This window comes from Equus asinus, chromosome 2 (assembly GCF_041296235.1).
Source record: "Equus asinus isolate D_3611 breed Donkey chromosome 2, EquAss-T2T_v2, whole genome shotgun sequence".
In the NCBI taxonomy this organism is placed as follows: domain Eukaryota; kingdom Metazoa; phylum Chordata; class Mammalia; order Perissodactyla; family Equidae; genus Equus; species Equus asinus.
The window spans coordinates 79,877,829-79,890,712 of record NC_091791.1 but is presented as its reverse complement, the minus strand read 5'-3'; positions in this window follow the sequence as shown (position 1 = coordinate 79,890,712).

Genomic DNA, 12,884 nt, shown 5'->3' with positions numbered 1-12,884 from the left:
ACGTTAAGTAGGTTCTGCAGGGAGTAGGACAATGATATCAGCTGTAATTTAGATCTACACAAAGTAGAAATAGTGCCAAGAATAGTAAACTGTGTCATATGCATATGACAGAATGCTATTCAGCAATATGAAGGAACAAACTACTGATGTACACAACAACATAAATGAATTTCAAAAAAGATTTGCTGAATGATACATATTCATATTATTTATTTCCATTATGTAAAATTCTAAAAAAGGCAAAACTAATCTATAGTGAAAAATATCAGAACAGTATTTTTTTTCTGAAAGTGTAGGCACAAGAATTGACTGGAAAGGAACATGAGGATAAGTTCTGAGGTCATGGCAATATTTTATATCTTGATAGAAGTCTGAGCTTCAGAGGTATATATATTTTTTCAAAATTCAATGAGTGTTCATATCAGACTTGTTCATTTCATTTAAGGAAATTTCACTTCTAAAGAAAAAAATTGTAAACAAATATTGACCGTTAGTTAATAGTATGCAGGCTGATTACCTACAGGGAGGTCTTTGACTATCTGAAATTTACTTTGAAATATATCAAGAAAGAGGATGATTGATAGATTATAGAGGGTTAAATAGTTGGATGGATAGGTATTTGATGAAACATGTATAATAATATGTTAAAGTAGAATCTAAATGGAAGGTATGCAGGTATTCATTGTAAAATAACTTCAATTTTGCTCTATAATTGAGATTGTTCATAATAAAAATTTTGAAGAACAATCAGCACAAAGGAAAAAATGTTAAAACCAAAATTATAAATCTTTTAGAAGTTAGTATTGGAAAATGCCTTTATGACATTGTGGATTTCTTATATAGCACACAGCGAATGAACCATAAAATAATGGATTGATAAAGTGAACCACATTAAATTCAATGACTTCTCTTTATGAAAAGACAGCACTAACAGGGCAGCAAGATGAGCTACTGAATTCAAGATGATATTTGCAATACACATAACTGAAAGAACTAATTTCCAAACTGTACAAAGAACTCTTACAAATCAATTGAAAAAAAAAACAGTCAGGGAACACGACACAAAAATTGAGCAAAGTAGGCATTTTACCAAAAAGGCCATCAATATAGTTGTCAACTTATGATTTAAAAACGTAAATTAAAACCACAAGATACCATAAGTATCTCAAAAGATCATGCAAAATTTCAAAGTCTAAAACATATCATGCTGTGGAAGATGTGGACCAATGAAATGATCGAGCATTGTTGGTATTTGGTTAAATCACTTTGAAAATTATTTGGCATTATCTAATAAAGTCAATACAGGCACATCCTATGGCATAACAACTCCATCCCTATATGTATAAACTAGGGAAAATCTCACATATAGGCACCAAGCTGCATACACAATAAATTTCCTATCAGTCTTGTACACTATAGCCCCTGCCCTAAAAAATCCACCAACCAACCAACCAACCAACCAACCTGGACACAAATAAACACAATTTTGAACAAAAGGATCAAGAAATAAATCAACAACCAGAAGGACCAACAACTAGAGTATACAACTATGTACTGGGGGGCTTTTGGGAGAAGAAGAAAAAGAAAAAAAAAGATTGGCAACAGATGTTAGCACCGGTGCCAACGTTTAAAAAAAAAAACAAATCAAAACAAATGCTATGAGTCATCCATAGACACTTCAAAATAGGCAAAACAGATCTATACTGATTAACAATGCATATTTAATTGGTAAAACCATACAGAAAAAAATACAAAATGATCATGACCAAGGTGAGGATACGGGCACCTCTTAAAGATCAGTGATACGCTGTGATTGGGCAGAGCACACAGTGGGGCTGCTGCTGGGGTGCTGCCAGGGTTCTGTTTTTTGACCTGGGTAGTATTTCCATAGATGGTCAGTTGATTTGTTAAAATGTACAAATACATGTTTGATTCACTTCTATATTTATACTATATTTCACAATATATTCTTTTTTCAATAATTCAATATTATTAATAGTGCTGTGATTCTATATTGTTGTAAGCACCACAAAATGGTATTTTTCTTGAATAAAAGCTTCCTCCCTGATTTTCTACGATCTCTCTAGTGGCTTTTAGAGCCACCCCTTCCACCGCCAGACACACATCACCTACTCCATAGGATGCTGTGAGGCAGAGGAGGGAAACCCAGGAAAGCATACCCTTAAGGACACACTTGCTGCCATATCCGTTGATAATTTGCCCCGAGAGACACAATTTGGCTATAAATCCTGATGTTCCCTCCAACATAAGTGGATGTCCCTCTTTGACACTAGGGTTCTGTGTGATTTGGCTGATGTCAGCACCTTTCTACCCCTAAGATTCTCTGCTGCATTTGGTTCATAGTCCTCAACCATGTGAGAATGTGGTAGATGCTGGGGATGCATAATCAAATAACAATAATAATTATTTGCAAAACCAGTTAGTTTTTTTATTACATACTTACTATGGGCAGGGAGTGTTTCAAGTGCTTTACGTATATTACCTCTTTTATTCCTCAGGGTGATTCCATGAAGTGGAAGCAATTATCTTTCTGATTTTATAGTTTAGAAACATGAGGCAAAGACAAGAGAATAACTTGCTTGATGTCACAGAGGATGTAAGTGTCCAAGCCAGATTTCAAACTCAGCTGTTTGCCTCCACAATTCCCATTCTTAACTACGATGCTATTTGATAAGAACAGAGAAAAGCTCGAGAATATTTGAGTTTTTAAATATCATTTTCTTTTTACACCTGTGTTAGTTATTTCTAACACAACATAGGGAATTAGGTGACCCATACACCTTAAATCTTCTTCACCGTTACACATAAAGCAGATCTTCAAAATTAATAGTTAAGCGATCTGATAGTAAGTATGGAAGAATTAGTAATAAGGGATGCGTTTTGAATTGAGGTGTCTAAAATTGAATTTTAGATAACTTCACTGCTAAATGATAGAGGGCTCCATAATTCTACAAATAATTTAATGAACTAACCTTCAATTATCTAAAGAAACTTTAAATGTCAAATTGGAGGCTGGCCTAGTGGTGCAGCGGTTAAGTTCGCACATTCCTCTTGGGTGGCCCAGGTTCGCTGGTTAGTATCCCTGGTACAGACCTATGCACCACTTGTCAAGTCATGCTGTGGCAGGCGTCCCACATATAAAGTAGAGGAAGATGGGCATGGATGTTAGCTCAGGGCTAATCTTCCTCAGGGGAAAAAAAAAAGTCAAGTTGAATAAGTTAACTGCCTCCATTCCAGATGGGCCACAAAGGTTAAAGAAGATTTCGTTTTTTCGCTTTCACTCATCTCCATTTTATTTTCACTGGTGTAATATGAATATTCTTTTCCCAGCATCACTTTGAGTTGCCAAAATGTTAATTAAAGGTTGTTGAGTTTTTTTCTTTTTCTGTTATCATTTTTATAATAAACTTGGCTCCCGGCTCTGTGCTTCCTGATATTAACGAAGCCAGCATTGCGCGCTGCTTCCAAACCCAAATAGGAGCACACTGACTGTGCGCACTTCTCAACGAGGCTTGGAAACACAACCCGAGTGTGAATAAGCTGGCTCTGAGCAAGAGCTTGTCTCATGAGGTGGAGAGGCAGCAAGCCAAATTCTGCCAGGCTGAGGAATATCATTCATAAACAGTGTTTCTACAAAGTGCTGGAATCAGGAGTTAAAACTCCTCTAAAATTATGTCAGCCCGCTCCACAGGCTAAAAGTTAGATCCAGCCCCAATTTTGTTGCTCCTGATCCACTGGGGGCCTGAGAACTAATTTACTGTGAAATGCAGAAGAGGGTGAAAAGCTCTTACTCGTGTATTTGTGGAAAACTAAATGCCACTGCTGAAATATATGCTAAAGGAAAAAGTCTTAACCCCAGGCATAAAGCAAGCTTGTTGGCTTTTGACCAATAAACAGTCAAGACGTAATTGGCAAGGCCAAGGAAGCCTGACCTGAAATGACAGACAAGAACTTTGCCACTAACGATAAAAATGACAGGAGAAGTCATATTAACTGAGTACCTACTCAGTTAATATATGTGTTAGTATATGTAGTTTTTAATACCTATCTATGATTTTACAAATGAAGAAACTGAAGTTAAGCTTTATACTCAGAGTGAAACATGTAGCAAGTGTTGGTCCATGATTGACCTCAGTTTTCTTTGTGTCATAGTGAATTATACCCACTCCTTTAATTTCACAATCTCTAACCTCATAGAGGCCCTCAGTGTCCCTGCAATCCTCTTACGTCTTTTCTCATGCAGCCACTTCCCTCTTTCTAGTTGGCCATCACGGACTAGCTGTGGGACTCCAGGCAAGTCTCTTAATCCCTCTGTCTTGGTTTTCTCATCTAGAAACTGAGAATAATAATAATACTCACTTCACATTGTTGTTAAGAGCATTAAATAAACTAATAAGAGTACAGCCCTTTGAACCGTGCTTGGAGCACACATAGCAGAGCTGTGGAAGTCGGTGACCCTGATTCTTCTTTCACGGAGAAAAGAGTCAATCAAAGAACACTTCCCCGTGCTCTGTCATCTGACCGCGTTGGAATCCTATGCCAATCCTTTTGTCATTGTGGTAAAGGTCTTTGTTCCTATCTAGGGCCTGTCTTTGCACTTTTAAACTGTAATGCATCCCCTGCTCAAGGTCATCCCTTCAGCGATTCATCCTTTTTTCTCTATGCATTGTCGATTTATCTTTCCCTGCTGGATCACTGCTATCAACATGAAAACGTGCTGCAATATCTTTCATTTAAAAATCAAGCAACAAACAAAAATGCCACAGTCCCTCCAGCCTTTGTCCCGCTTGTGTTGACCTCCTCGCCCCATCCCTAAACCAAAACTCCATGAAGGGTTATAGAGTTACGATGCTTTGTTCCTCCAACTCTTCTCCTTTCTTGATTGCACTCCAACTGATCTTCCTCATTTCTCTCTCTACCAAACTGCCCTTTTCATGATCACCATAACACTCATGTTGTCAAATCCGATAATCAATTTTTCTTCTTCATCATACTTGGTTCACCAGCATGTGACATATCTAACCAGCACACCTCATCCCCTCAGAAAGACTATCTTCCCTTGGCTGCCAGGACATGAGACTCTCCTGATTTTTCTCCTACTGATCTGGCTTTCCAGCCTTCTCCTTATCTCTTCTCAACGCTCAACGCCACAGTGTTCAGCACTTGGATGCCTTCTATAAACTGATGACTCCCAAATATACACCTCTAGTCTGGCTCTCTCCCCAGAGCTCCAGATGCATATTTCCAACTGTCACTCCATATCTCCTGTTGGATATTTTATAGCCTTTCAAATTTATAAATCCAAACCCAAACTCATAAACCTAATCTTTTCATAGTCTTACATCTTTCGGTATATGGCAACTCATCCTTCCTGTTGTTTGGTTGGTCCAAAAATGTTGGTACTATCTCTAACCCTTTCCTTTCTTCAAAGATCCATCTGGAAATACTCTTGGCTCTATTTTTAAAATACATCTAATCTACAACTACACACAACTATGTACTGGGGCTTTGAGGGGGAGAAAGGAAGAAAAAGAAGAAAGATTGGCAACAGATGTTAGCTTAGGGCAAATCTCCCCCTGCACAATAAGTAAATAATAAATAAATGAATAAATATATCTAGAGTCTAACCATTTCTCACTACCATGAACATAGCCACCCCAATCCAAGCCACCACTATCTCTTGTCTAGGTTTTTGCAATAGGTCCTAAGTGATCCCTCTGTTTCCACATCTCATTTCAGTCTCTTGGTGCAACAGAGAGATCCTTCCAAATGTAAACAGATCCTATCTAGCCTCTATAACACCCTGTGCTGGCATTCATCTCAGGAGAGAACATGCAAAGTCCTTCCAGGAGCTTCCAAGGACTTAGACAATCTGCCCGATACCAGTGCAATTTCTTTGCTCACTTGGCTGCAGCAACGTGGCCTTCTTGCCCTTACTGAACACAGTAGGCACGCTCCCAAATCAAGGCATTTGCATTTTCTCTTTTCTTTGCCTGAGATTTTCTTTTATCAGATATCAGCATGACTCATTCTTTTATCTTTTTACACCTTTAACCAAATATCACCATCTCAGTTTGACGTTCCTTGTTCACCCAATTTAAACTTGTAACCCTCCCTGACCTCAGTGTTTCTTATTCTCTTTCTGTTTTTCATTTTTTTTTTTTACCATAGAGCATAACAGCATTTGAGATGCTGTGTATTTTCTTTTTACTTATTTGTTTATTGCCACTTTTCTCCACTAGAATCTAAGTTTCCTGAGGGTAAAGATTTTGGTTTATTTTGATCATTGCTTTTTCAACCAGGTTCAAGAATATTGTGCAACATAGAACAGTTCTCAAAAATATTTGCTGAAAGAATGACTCGAAAAGTTTTGTCTCTTTACACCTTCTAATAGTGTACTTTCCAATTGTAAACATTTTTACAAATGAGCTTATTCTATCCTTATAACAAAGCTGTAACCGACATTAGAAAAATTTCTCTCTACCTCATATGTAAATAATATACTATAAAGAGTTAAGTGATTTGCTCAAGGTTAATCAGACAGGCCCAAGTCTTATCCTTGTAAATCCATGCTACTGCATAAATCAATGAAAATATAAATAATGATAACTTTTTGCTTCATGAAATTTGTAGAAAATCCTCCTAAACTTTTGTCTCCTGGATAGTGATAAAAAGGAAAGTCCTACAAACACTCAGTTTTTTTCATTCCTTTCTTTCTCAGCATTTAAAATTGATTCACTAAAGATTATTGAGTGCTACCCTGCATTATATTGGCGATAGAACAACATAAAATACATAGAATTTAGTCTTAAGAATTTTGCTGTTTCTGCTCTACATATACTTTCACAAAATGAAGTTAGATGTCTAAGATTATTTTTATTCAAGATCACGTTCGAAATAACTAGTTATAGGTTAAGTCTTTACATTTGCAAGATCATTTGGTTTTAAAACATTGAAAACTATCATTTGAAGGCTTTTCTTAGAGCTAAAGGATGACCTATTAATGTTTTATAGAAATGCACAGAACCAGGCAATGCAAAAAGGAATGAAGCCAAGAAGAACTATTAGAGTCAGGATGAATAAAGGATTGGGGTGAATCCAGTATGATTTGGGAACAAGTGTTCAATAGACAAGAATCTGTCATCTCTAGAGCAATAATGTAATATATTCCTGGTTCTGTCACTATTTATACTTCCCTTCTGTTCACATTTCTTGGACGTTTCTAGTCTCCCATTACTCAAGTCTTTCCCAGTTCTGAATTCTCCTTTGACTTTGATGATAGGATATTTTCCAGAAATTACATAGTACATACAGATATTAATAGGAGGTTCCCACTATTTTTAGGCAAGAGCTTGCTGCTTCCTTTTTTGGACACAAATCTTTGACCTTCCTTTAACTGCATTGACTGTTTCTGTCCCTGCCTGCCTTCGCTGTATCCATTGTCTTATAGGCCAGTGCACTGCAGCTGTCTCATTTATATAATTCAGCAAATGTTCAGAGAGCCAGGACTTGTTTCTAGCTGTAAATAGAAGCAAGTTGCATTGTGTCTTTCTGGATTATTTCATCTGTAGTTTCCATTCAGATACCCTCACAAATGTTCTTATCTCAAAAAAAAATTTACTTCCTCCCTCTTTTGCCCCCGTCTCCCTAAAATGTATGTGATCCATAAACTTAGCAAAAACTTTTATTTAAATCTGCTAATTCTAGCTCTTTACACTATCCACCTTTATGCTATGCATACCACCCTTTAATGCTCTCTATGGAAGTGAACTAAAGAACTTGAACACTGGCAGGCAGCAAATTACACAGGAACCGTGTACTCCCGAAGGGCAGACACCATATCTTACTCACTTCAGTGACCCCACAGTCCTAGCAGAGTGCTTGAAGATTGCATAAGTAGATATCTGTGAGTTACATTACAATATTTTAAAATCCTGCCGCACTTAAAGTATGAACAGAATGCACAGCTCAGCTTCGGTCTCTTTTTTCTTAGTTCTTATTTGTTTAACACTCTCTCAGGTGTCACTTTCAAGTTTTCTCTTTCAAAACCCAGCCCTGTAACAGTTAGCAATACGCTTTCTTAATATATTATCAGCCAAGTAGATGCCATACACATTGTTATACAAGTTAATACAATATACATTACCTTATATATTTTACCTTGTAGAACTTACCTTGTAGAATTTTTGAGAAACATTTAAAATACTCATCATTTAACTGATAAAGACTACCAACTAGCTAGTAACTAGCAACTTTATCTACTGGTAGTGTCACCAGACATGGACCCTAACCCTCTTCTCTTGTTCTGCTTAAAAATTTAACTTTTATGTTTTGTCTAATTCTCTCTTTTTGCAAGGTGCAGGTGTTCCTTTATTTAAAACCTTGGGGCCTTGAGCTTATGCGGTTTCCAGCTATGTTCCAGGAAGAAGCTCTGGGTGACAATTGCCAAGGACCCAACTGCACTGAACTGGACCAGGCCAGCCCAGACCACAACAGTTAAGACTGACACTTACATAGATAGGCCAAGAGTTGTACTAAAGTAAGCAACCTGCCGTCATTAATATTGTAAATTCCCCTCCTCTGGGAGGGGCAAAGCAACCATTTTTAGGTCATGTGACATATGTAGAAGCCTGATTTTAAACCATGCATGTGCAAGCTTATGCCCACCTCTACATGCACTGATAAAACTTCCCCTTTTAATATTCATCCCCTATCCCAAATAAAGATACCCAGCTCCCCATGCTCAGGGGGCCATAACTTTGTGAAATTATTCCCTATGGTCTCCACTTTTTTTTTTGCTGCTCCCAAGAAGGGATCCACCTTCAGTCCCGTAACAGTAGCAGTACTACTTTACCTGCATTATCTCATTTAATCCTCAGAACAGCTCAATGTTAAGCATAATATTATTGCCACTATTTTACAGATGAAGCGAGGTTTGCAGTGGCTCAATAACTGGCCGAAGATCACAGAGCTATAAAAACTGGAGTAGAATTCCAACCTAAGGTACATCTCAGTCCAGAGCCTTCCCATTCCTCTCTAAACTGTAATGCTTCAAAAGATACTACATTAAGGTCTGTGTCCTTGAGGAGCTCCATAGACGAGATAAAGTACATCCAAACCCCGGATTGGACAGAGCAATTCAAGTCAACAGTTTCTATTTTGAAAACATGTGTAGGACACGAAATTCCTCTAAGGAATTTCTATATAATCATGACTCAGTCTCTTTCCATATGAAGGTTAAAAAAACACTTAGATGAGCACAAACAGGACTTTAGTACACGGTAGACTGTGGTAAATTCAGTTAAGGATGTTCACAGTGCCTTGGGGAATCCCGAGGAAGGAAAGAGTATATTCTATGGAGAGCGCAGCCTGATAGGGGAGAGGCAGAGAGAGAAAGGGAGAGAGAGGGAACAAGGTCCTTGCTCACAGGGTTGCAATGTCTTACTAAATGGGCAGGAATCCAATAAAGGCAGATGAGAAAGGAAAGAATTCTAGCCAGAAGGAGGGTGAAGTGAGGTGCAGAAATGAGAAGTTTGCAAAGCTCTGAAAGCAGAAATTGGATAAGAGACTGGAGAGAGCTTGGAGCTTATTTTTGAAAAGAAAGGAAAATATCTGTTTAAGTAATTTTTAAAAATGTAGCCTTGAGAAGAAAAACCAAGTCAATTCCAAACCCAGGAGCAGAATGCTATATGTGTTCTGCCATAGAGGCCAAGGGTAGGATTGGAAGACCTCAGGTGCTGAGAGGAGTATGGAGCAGCTTAGAAATAATTCTGGCTTTCTTAAGGCACACAGTATTGAATATTAAACAGCATTTATCTAATACCACTTTTATTGACATTTATTAACTTTATTCAATGTCAATTGTGCTGAAATTCCACGTAGCCAGTCATCCTAGTGTTAAGAACAACACCCTGTCCCAGGAAGCACATTTAAAAATCTAGAACCAGTGGGCAGTAAGGGTCCTTGAGGGAAGGAGACAGGTCCCATCCTTCTTTCTTTAACACACATTTCACCTATAAGCTGCAGGCACTCAGGGACTGCATAGGTGGGTGACTGATTTCAGTTCCTGAGGTTGTCCTTTCACTGGCAGTCCAAGAATCATCGCTGTTTCATCCTTCCTGTGAGTCCACTCCTCCCCCCTCCGGAATATTAATTTAAGTGGAGCTACAGGAAGCAGGGGTCATGGAGCAGGCTTAAAGGAGAAGCATGTCATTCTTTCGGGGATTTTTGAAAGTGAATTTGTAACAACAGAGAGGCATCTCTCAAGCATAATTCACAGAAATATCTTGGTTTTGTTGTTGTTTGGTAAGTTAAATCACGTTGTGTCAAAATATCATCATCAATAATTTGATGAATTCTGTTTTATGTCTTTTGCAACACCATACGTACAAGGGAACTTTATAAATATGATTCTAACTAGAAAGCCTTTAATATCTATTGCTGTCAGAAACTCAGAAGAATTTATTAATTCATGTTGTGAATCAAGCTAGTTGTGAAAATATGAGAATATGAAGACTCATAAGTATCATTGACTCCAGATGACTCTCACGTAATACAGACCATTGTAAAAAAAGAGACCTTGCTACAGTCATGTCAAACAATCAGTCAAGGGAAATGGATTTAATAACTATTTCGTGTAGAGCACAGCACAAGCTACAGTGTGGAAGGGGGAGAAGAAGAATACACAGATTCTACCCCAGAGAAACTTACAAACCAACATGTAAGAGGAATGTGCTCTGGGGTTTAAACATGAGCAACCCATTTTCTCTAAGTGATATGTTAAATTTGATCCCTTTCTTGCTTCCATTTTGGATTGCTGAGAGCCCAAAGTGTTCTAGTCAAAAGAAAATTTGTATTTACTCCTTTATCGAGAAGAAAACAATTTAACTCTAATAAGGATTTTTTTCTGAGTACTGAATCTTTTCTCTTTAATTCTCAATTCAAAACAAGCTGGAGAATGTTAATTAGTTCATTTCCTTCTCCTATAAATATTTTCCTTTTTGAAAGTACAATGTTTGATCTACCATAGTATTCGGGTTCCAGGTTGAAATTGCACAAACACATACGCACACATTTAACAAAAATAAACACGACTACTGGCTCCCTGGTGACAACCACATCCAGGTGGGTGTGCAGACTGCTACCACAGGCCAGTTTTCTAGTCAGTTCTGTTTAATCATTGCTAATACCACTCTTTAAAAACTTGTTATTTCCGGGTTCAGTAAAGAAAGTAAAAAAGAAACGGAAAATCTTATTCTGAACTCTTGAAAGAGCATTGGTTTACTCACAATCATTGTTGATCTAAAATGCTAAATGGCACTGACATGACCTGTGACAGACAACGTGAGATAGAGGTAATATCGGCAGGCTCCTCTGTGTCAGTCCATGCCAGGCATCCTCACCATGGTGGGAAATATTTTTCAGGCTTTTGGTGTTAGGAAGTCTATTGAACTGATCCAGAATTAAGAGACTTAAAGGTCTTAGGCGTGTTAATAAAGCTCATAAAATAACAACGTAAGTTACCACGAGAAATAAAATTTTCCTGTAGTTGGTTAACCATTTGTCTCCCAAAGTTGCTAAGTACACCTTTGTAGGATGTCAAATAACCATTAACTGCTTGATGATACTGAATTTCCCTAATGCCTTATTATACACAGAAAGTTGGGACAGTTACACCAAAGTCCTGTATCAAAATCTGTTCATCTAAACTCCCTGTCAGGGACCTGGAGAGACACCAACTGATGCTCACCAACAAGCTCCATTTGTATGTGCTCTGTGTATACCACCCTCCTTCAGTTGCTGTAATACTACTTCAAACTGATAAACCATGAATCAGTTTGTTTAGAAAGACATGGCCGCAGAGTGGTTGTGAACACAGATCACCACTTACCAACTGTGTGGCCTTAAGTGGGTTATGTAACTCCTCTTGGCCTTAGTTTCCTCATCTGTGAAATGAAAAGGATGATAGTGTATACTCTTATTGTAGTTGTTGAGTGAATTAAAAGATGGGATCCATGTAAATATATTGTTTACAAGAGTGTCTGGCACATAATAAATGCTTTTATTAAAAACCTTTTATTAGTTTTCTTAAGTGTCATTTTGTTAATTCATTTCTTGTTTTTTTAATAATTTTTCCCAATCTTTTTATTTTTCAACTTTTTTTTTCTTTTAAGAAAGATTAGCCCTGAGCTAACATCTGCTGCTAATCCTCCTCTTTTTGCTGAGGAGGATTGGCCCTGAGCTAATGTCTGCACCCATCTTTCTCTATTTTATATGTGGAACGCCTGCCACAGCATGGCTCGGTAAGCAGTGCATAGGTCCATGCCCAGGATCTGAACCAGTGAACCCTGGGCCACCGAAGTAGAGCGCACGAACTTAACCACTATGCCACTGGACCAGCCCCTCATTTATTGTTTTAATAAACATTTACTAAGTGGATTAGGTTTCAGGTTCTATTCGAGGCACCTGATGAGGTGGTGGGAATAAGTGGATTCCAAGTGGTTCTTCCTCTGTGGAAAACACATTCCAGCGGAGGAACAAGTGACAAGAACCAACACATTCTATAGAAGGAGGCACAAAGTACTATAATAGCTCAGAGAAGTCAAATTCCTAAAAATTTATTCCCATCGTCTTCTTTGACTTCTGTGTCAACACTTCCCAAATCTCAGCAAACACATTCATAAAATATCTCCTAAATTGTGCTATCTCTAAATGGTAAACATTATGCCTTATATATTCTCAGGGTGTCATAGCCGGAGGCACATGATGTTCATTAGTTCCCTATTAGTGACATTAATTTCAATTATTATGTGAAGGTTTACTTTCTCTACTGGAAAGTTAACATTTCTTCATCAGGAATGATC